Source organism: Martes martes, assembly GCF_963455335.1.
Source record: "Martes martes genome assembly, chromosome: 8".
NCBI classification, from domain to species: domain Eukaryota; kingdom Metazoa; phylum Chordata; class Mammalia; order Carnivora; family Mustelidae; genus Martes; species Martes martes.
The window spans coordinates 127054266-127063450 of NC_137895.1; positions in this window are offsets into that span (position 1 = coordinate 127054266).

The following is a 9185-nucleotide window of genomic DNA, read 5'->3' on the forward strand; positions in this document are numbered from 1 at the left end:
ATCAAACGAGAAAGAAAGAATATATTATAGAAAACACTCACCCTAATAAGCAGGAATAAAATGGTGACAAATGTTTTACACCCTGAAGGAAATAAAATATATTAAAAGTGAAATGACAAGAGAATAAATGAGATATAAAAGGATTTGGAAGAGCTAAGGAAAGACATTGAGAAGGAAAAAATCATACCATTGTAGAAGTAATAAATGAATTAGAAATAAGGAAGAAAAAGAAGGGATATCTGGCAGAAAAATAGTGGGATGGGTAACAGCCTTTTTGTTTTTATTTTTAAATTTTTAAAAAGATTTTTATTTATTTATTTTTTTTAAAAGATTTTATTTATTTATTTATTTGACAGAGATCACAAGTAGATAGAGAGGCTGGCAGAGAGAGAGAAAGAGAGAGAGAGAGGAGGAAGCAGGCTCCCTGCCGAGCAGAGAGCCCGATGTGGGGCTCGATCCCAGGACCCTGGGATCATGACCCTAGCCAAAGGCAGAGGCTTTAACCCGCTGAGCCACCCAAGCACCCCAAGATTATTATGTATTTATTTGACATAGAGAGAGAGCACAAGCAGGGGGGGCAGCAGGCAGAGGGAAAGGTAGAAGCAGATTCACGACTGAGCAGGGAGCCCGATGCAGGACTCAATCCCAGGACCCTGGGATCATGAACTGAGCCAAAGGCAGACACTTAACCAACTGAGCCACCCAGGTGCCCCCAGTGATAACAACCTTTTTAAAAGCACATCAAACACAAAGGAAAAAGACAATAAAATTAAAGAAATCAGTTAAGAGATGAGAAACATGGAGGACAAATAATAAAAATCGAATTTAGAGAAGTTGATGTCTCTACCAAAGAGTTTACATCTAATGAAACTAAAAAAGTATTTCAAATATAACTTGGCAGACTACTAAATGTCCTCTAAGAGCTGTTCTCGCCTTCTTAAGAATACCGTTTTCACTGAGCGCATGATCAACAGGCTAGACCACATCTCCCAGCCTTCCTTCTAAGTAGGCGTGGCCACATGTCTAAATTCTAGGCAATGAAATGTTGGCAGGAAGGAGTGTCTGCTACTCTGGAGGTGTCTTAGAAGAACTGGACCTGTGCCTTCCTAGTCCTCCTCCCCCTTCCTGGTGGTTGGTTGTAGATGACGATTGCCTCAATGTAGCAAATAAAAATACTGTACCCAGTTCAACTGGAATTTCAGATCAACAATGAATAAATGTTTAGTGTAAGCATATCTCATATATTGCATGAGGCATATTTATACTAAAAAAGTGTTCATCGTTTATCTGAAATTCCAGTTGAACTGGGTGTCCTGTTTTTTATCTGGGAACACTCCCAGAAATAGTGAGAAATGGAGCATATGCCTTTGACCCAGAGAGGAAAGTCACCGGTGGCAGACAGCCGAGACATTGCAGCACGCCTCAAGTGCCTGCATTGTTACCTAAAAGAGACATAATTTTGTACGTCGCCACTCCTTTACATAAGGACCGTGATATTTTTAAGATCTTTTTGGTATAGGCACTTACCCTTTGTTCTAACTGCTATGTGAAAACTTTCTTGCAATTCCCAAGATGAAAAGGACGAACGAACCACGTTTCCAGATTTATTAACAGAGAATAATTAATTAGCCGGGGGAAGTTACTAAACTTTGAGTATTAAAAAAGGAACCTACAAGCAAACTGAAGTGACTCATCTAAAAATAAACGATGGCACACAGACTGAACCAGGTCTGCTACCTATTCTTGTGAATAAAGTTTTATGGTGTACATTCACACTCTTGTTTTCATGTCTGTTGCCACTTTAACACTACAGTAGGAGAGCTCAGTAATCGCAACAGACACCATGTGGCCTGCAAAGACTACAATAATTTCTATCTGGCCCTTTACAGAAAAAGGTTTGCTGACCTCTGACCCAAAGGAAAAACACTTACTGATCTCAGAACTCTTGTCAGCATTAACTGACTTGAGAAGAGTTTCGAAGAAAGAAAAGAATGTGGACTTAAAGATCACGACCATGTAGAAAGACAGAAAGACACTCACAACTATGTAGAGAATTGGGGACTGTATCACCTGTCCTCAAAGCAATTACACGGTATGATAGTGTAAACAACTAAAGGGCGATTTAGAGTAACTATGGGAGGGACAAGCTTCAGCTGAAAGAATGGGATTATCATTGTGATGGTACAAAATTTATGTGTCATAAATCTTGACAGGAAAGGACTACAGTGAGAAGTAATAATATACTAAGACAAAAATGAGCATGCAGAGGGGCGCCTGGGTGGCTCAGTGGGTTAAAGCCTCTGCCTTCGGCTCAGGTCATGATCCCAGGGTCCTGGGATTGAGTCCTGCATCAGACTCCCTGCTCGGCTCGGAGCCTGCTTCTCCCTCTGCCTGCCGCACCCCCTGCATTTCCTAGCTCACTCTCTCATTCTCGCTCTCCCTCTGACAAATAAATAAATAAAATTTTTTTAAAAATGAGCATACAGAAACATTGGAGAGGCGGAACAGGGAGAAATGGAAGAGAGCATTAACTGATCTAATTCCTTCACTGGTTATGGAGGTTTATAGAAGTGATATTCCTAAGTTATTTAAGACAGGATGGTTGAGTAACTAATTTGAAATAAAGTGGAAAGACAAGCCACAGAATCGCAGAAGAGAGACATGATTGATAGACCCCACAAATGATTTATACTGAAAATTTATGAAGAGCCCCTATAAACCAATAAATAAAAAGAAAAGTTAAACAGATAACTCACAAAAGAGAAAATACATGTGACCACTAACCATAATAAAAGATGCTCTATCCCTGGAATCAGGATAATGCAAATTGAAATGATAATGAGACCATTTCAAACCCATCAGACTGGCAAAAATAAGTGTGACAACATCAAGTGTTGAAGTGTTGATGAAAACAGAGGCTCTTACACACTGCAGGTGGGAAATATAAATTCATAAAACCAGTCGATGGCAACACTACTTGCTCAGGTCCCAAACTCTGGATTGTCTGCAAAAACCCAGAAATGGCTGTTTTTTCCACCTTAGGATCCAGTAGGGGTCTCCGATTTAAGAGCCTCATCTACTCCTCCCACATTAAGTGGTCATTCTGTTCTTTCAGCAGATAGAGACTAAAACATCCAGGGCAGCCCTGAGCCCTTTTTCTCTCAGTCCCCACATCCTGTCATCAGTAACCCCCCCCCCCCCTGCAGCTCTCCCGCCCAGTGATATCCAGAATCTGATGACCTCCACAGCTCTCACTCATACCCGTCTGTCACCTGGATTATAACGACAGTCTTTAACCAGTCTCCTGGCTGCTCTTCAACGCCAAAGCCAAGGGTCACCCTTTTAGGACCTAAGTCAGATCAAGTCACTTTTTTTTTTTTTGCCTCAAACCTTCTACTGGCTGGATGCAAAGCCCAAGTCCTTACCATGGTTTAGACTGGCCCTGCTTGTCCACCCCCTGGCTATTTGCTCCGGTGGGACAGCAATTTCCTCCTTTCCCTCAAACGCACCAGGCCGGGTCCCACAGTTCCCACAGCTGACCTACTGTTTACACCAGCTATTCTCCCGGTGCTTTCTCCAAAAAGACAACCAGATTTCTCTCCCTCATTTCATTCAGGCTTTTGCTTAAACGTCACTTATTGGACAGGTCTTCCTTGACCACCTGTTAAAAATAGTGCCGTATTGACTCACCCACCCCAGCTCAACTGCTCTCTGTCCACCCCTTGTATTTTTTTTTTAAAAGATTTTATTTATTTATTTGATAGAGATCACAAGTAGGCAGAGAGGCAGGCGGAGAAAGAGAAAGGAGGAAGCAGGCTCCCTGCAGAGCAGAGAGCCCGATGTGGGACTCGATCCCAGGACCCTGAGATCATGACCTGAGCTGAAGGCAGAGGCTTAACCCACTGAGCCACCCAGGCGCCCCACCCCTTGTATTTTATATAATTTTTCAAAGCCCCAATTGCCATGTGGTGTTTTATATTTTTATATATTATCTATCTTCTTGGTTTAGAATGTAAAACTCAGGAGGACAGGAAATAAGTCTTCTGTTTATTGATTAGAACAGACCTGGCATATGCTAAACACCCAATAAAATACAGCCTGAAGAGTAACTGAATAACCACTTCGGAAAGCCCATTTCTTAGGACGCTGGCTAACGAAGTTGAGGATGCCCATATTCTACTACACAAAAAATCTACTTCTGGATGCCCAGCCAGAGAAGCTCTTGCATGGAAGCAGACATGTATAAAGTACACCTTTCTAGAAAAGTAGAAATAACCTGTTCTTTAGTAGGTGAATGGATAAAATTGGTTTTTTGCCGGCAGTACACATCTATTTAGCAGTTAAAATAAATGACTACATCAGCGTATAACAATTTCTAGCAAAAGAATGATGGGTGAAAAAGCAAACTGTCAAACGAGGAACAATCTGATGGTGTGTATATAGTATACATATGTATCCATACCTGTAACATATATTGTTTATAAATATATAGATATGAATTAAAAGTACAAAAATTGGGCCACCTGGGTGGCTCAGTGGGTTAAGTGTCTGACTTTTGATTTCAGCTCAGGTCATGATCTTGGGGTCCTGGGATCAAGCCCCACATCGGGGCTCTGTGCTCAGCAAGAAGTCCGTGTGTCCCTCTTCTTCTGCTCCCCCTCCCTGTCCCCAATCTATCTCTTTCTTTAAAATAAATAAATGATAAATAAATAAAGTCTTTAAAAAATGAAAGTATAAAAATCATGTAGTGATATATATCAACTTCAGGATGAGGGTAGAGGGAAAGGAAAGAGAGATGGAATGAGGGTTTGGCTGCAAAATTTCAGTTATTTAAAATGAAAAGGTAGGGACACCTGGGTGTCTCAGTTGATTAAGCCACTGCCTTCGGCTCAGGTCGTGATCCCGGGGTCCTGGGATCGAGTCCCGCATCGGGCTTCTTGCTCAACTGGGAGCCTGCTTCTCTCTCCGCCTCTGCCTGCCCCTCTGCCTGCTTGTGTGCTCTGTCTCTCTCTCACAAATAAATAAACAAAATCTTTAAAAAAATAAAATGAAATGAAAAGGTAACTCTGAAGACATATAATTATAACATATATATTTTATACATGATGCAGCATACAGTTTATCTATCTATTTTTACAACACATACTAAAACCAGAAACTGTTAACAGCATTTGTCTTTGGTATGGAACTGAGAATGGCGGAGGGAAGGAAAGAAGTACCATGGTTTACCATTCGGAATTAAAAAAATTATTTATGAGAATGCATTACTTTTATTTTTGAAATGACAAGTTTAAAATGCCTTTCTTCAGTCCTTGTCAAATCGAGCAGACAGAAAAATAAAAACACTGATGACCTGAATGATAGAATTAACAATCTTGAAATAATAAACATCTGTTAAACTCTCCTTTTGAAAATATAAGACTACCTTCTGTCCAGGCTCCCATGAAATAGTAATAAAAACTGACCATACATTAAACCATACAAAAGATCTCAATACATTCTACAAGGTGTGAGAAGCATAAAATATTTTTATCATGTACAACTAGAAGCAGTTGTTTGTTTTTGTTCTTGTTTTGTTTTGTTTTTCTCAAATGGAAGCAAAGCCTTCAACCCTTTGGAGATGTTCATATGCTCCCCTGAACAACTCTTATATCAAAGGTGACTGAAGCCAAAATGTCAGAATATCAACAAAAGAAAGATAATAAGAACAGAGGAATGTGATCAAAATTGTACTTCTAAGAAAATTCATAACCTTATATCACCTTATTACTGAAAAAGAAAAAATGAAAATAATGATTTTTAAAAAATTAAGAAATTAGAAGAAAGTGAAACCTAAGGACGGCAGAATGAAGGAATTAACAGAACTAACATATGGAATCAAATCATTAGAAAGCAAAAAGCAGTGGAAATTACAAGTAAACCTTTGTAACACAAGCAATAATATAAATTATTTTATTATTTAATAAGAAAAAAAGGGAGGAAATATAAATACATGGAAATAAGAATTGATAAAGAAAATGACCACAGATCTGGAGGAAAGATAAGAGAAGTAAAGTAAGAACTTGATAATATATCTGAAAACCAGGAAAATAAAAATGTTAAAAGTTGACTTTAGACAAATCATGCTAAAAGAGACCAACAATAATGGAAGAAATCAGGAAAATTCTCAAAGAATTACCTTTTAAGCAAGTGCCATTACCAAGTGGCTTCTGGGAGACAGAATTTTTTCTATAGATCTTTAAGGAATAGATAATTCTTATGCCATGTAGATGGTTCTAGGACACAAATAAAGCAGAAAAATTTCAACAAATGATATTCTAAAGACTAAAAGATAAATATATGATAGGCAAAGAAAACTCTGAGCCAATTTTGCAAGTGAATATTGATATTTAAAATCCTAAATAAGATATTAGTATTAGCTTTAAGCAAAATATCACATGATATTTCATGATTGGGGGAAGGGTTCATCACATAAATAGAACTATTGTTCAGAATCAGGAGATCTTTTCATTTTAGTACATCAAGGTAGATGCAGCTGAACCATTCAGTACTCACTCCTAATAAAATTCCTGGACTTCTGTTTTTGGGAAGATGGACTAAATGTACTTTCCCTTATTCCTTTCACTAAGTACAGTTTAAAAAAAACTGGAAAAAAATATATATGTGACACACACACATATATATATAAAAATCATAAGGAATATCAGGAAAGTAGAGAGAAGGAAGAAGACTGGCTAGGAATTACACAATGATGAACCTCCTGGATTTCTTTTTGCTTCATATTTCCCACAAGTGGAGCTGAAGAAGTTGGCAACCTGGAAAGGGCAACAGATGCAGACACACACACACACACACAGGCACACTCACACACACACAAAATCCCATGAGAGGCTCTCTCTATCCAGAGGACCAGGAAAGGGGTAGCCTAGCAACTAAGAAAGTTTCTAAACAAACACTCCAGTGAAACACCACAGAAAACATTGTGGCCTCATGACATCTCCACCCAAAATGGCAAAGGTAGTGTAGAGAGCCTAGAAGACCACACTCACCAGGCTGTAATGAGTACTCTACCCACCACAGCCCACAATGTCAGTGCAGATTGGCTGGGGAGGATGGAATTCCATCCGCATCCTGCAGTAAAGAGGTGGCATATTTCCTCCTCCCTAAGGTGTTGTCTAAGGAGGTTTCAGAGAGCGTCGGGACTTTGAGTACTTCAATGGTAATGAAGCCATTACAATATGGTGCCAATGGAAGCCATGCCCAGAGTAGTAACAAGACACTCTTTTACCATTCCCAGCCAGGAGGTATCAGTGAAAGCCTAGTATGTATGAACCAAAATATATGAAGCAAAAATGAATAGAAATGAAAGGAGAAAGAAGCAAATATCCAATTTTTGTGGGTGACATCAACACACACTCAACATTTGCTGGAACAACTACACTAATCAGCAAGGACATAGAGAACTTAACAACACCATCAACCAACAGGATCTAATCAATATTTAGAGAATACTTCACAAAAACACAGCAAATAAGCATTCTTTGCAAGTGCTCACAGACTATACACCAAAACCTCTCCTGGGCCATAAAGCAAACCTCAACAAATTACAAAAAATTGAAATTATACAGAGCATGTTAATCATAGTGGAATCAAACTAGAAATCAATAATAGAAAGATCACAAGAAAACCCAAACACTTGGAAAGCAAACAACGCATTTATACATGATGCATGATTCAAAGAAAAAGTCTTTTTTTTTTTTTTCAAAGAAAAAGTCTTGAAGGAAGTCTAAAAATAGATGAAAATGGAAATACAGTCAATCCTCGAACGACACAGATAAGAACTGGATGGGTCCACTTATACGCAAACTTTTTAATATAAATACAGCATAGACTTGTAATTGTGTTTTCCTTCCTTATGACTTTTTAAATAACTTTTTCTTTTCTCTAGCTTATTTTATTGTAAAATATGGTATATAATACATGTAACATGCATAATGTGTGTTAACAAATTTGTGTTAACAAATTTTTTATGTTATTCCAGTCAACAGTAGGCTATTAGTTAAGTTTTGGAGAAGTCAAATACACAGATTTCTTACTGTGTGGTGGGTGGGCACCGCATCCCTAGGTGTCCAAGAAACAACTGTACAACAAATCAAAATTTGTAAGACGCAGCTCCAACTGGGGTGAGAAGGAAGAAGCATAGCACTAAAAACATACATATTACAAAAGAGGAAAATTCTCAAATCAATAAGCGCCCACCTCAAAAACCTAGAAAAAGAAGATCAAAATAAACACAAATGAGCAGAAGGAAGGAATTAATAAAGGTAGAAACAGAAATCAGTGAAATTAAAGCAGAGAAAACAAAGAGAAAAATCAATGAAACATTTGGCTATTTCTTTGAAAGATCAACAAAATTAACAAACCTCCAGCAACACTAACAAAGACAAAAGAGAGAAGACACAGATTACAAATATCAGGAGTGAAACAGAAGGTACCATCACTCCAGACCCTGCAGACATCAAAAGGAAAAGCAGATGTGGCTACAAGAGCAGGAGAACATCTGTATCAATGTGTATAGCCTGGTTATGACCTTGTGCTGGAGTGTTGCAAAATGTTATTAGTGGGGAAACCAGAGAAATGGTACAGTGGATCTCCCTGTGTAACTTCTTATAACTGAGTGTGAATCCCCAGTTATCTTAAAATCGAAATTTAATTTAATGAACTCTAAAAACAATCCCTTAGCAAAGTATAGTTAGAAGCTTTCTTCTTTTTATTTTTTAAGATTTTATTTATTTACTTGACACAGAGAGAGAGAGATCACAAGTAGGCAGAGAGGCAGGCAGAGAGAGTGGGGGAAGCAGGCTCCCTGCTGAGCAGAGAGCCCGATGTGGGGCTTGATCCCAGGACCCTGGATCATGACCTGAGCTGAAGGCAGAGGCTTAACCCACTGAGCCACCCAGACACACCTAGAAACTTACTTCTTCAACATAACTGTTGTCATGATACAACGAGACACTAGTGGTATCTTCATTAAAGACAGGAACACAATAAGGTAGGTGGCCTACTTCCTCAACTATATCTTATATTGTTCCGAAAACTCTACCCTAAGCATTTTGACAAGGGAATGAAATAAAAGGCACAAATGAAGAAGAGGAGGTAAAAATTCCAAAGTTAGAACTGGTAAG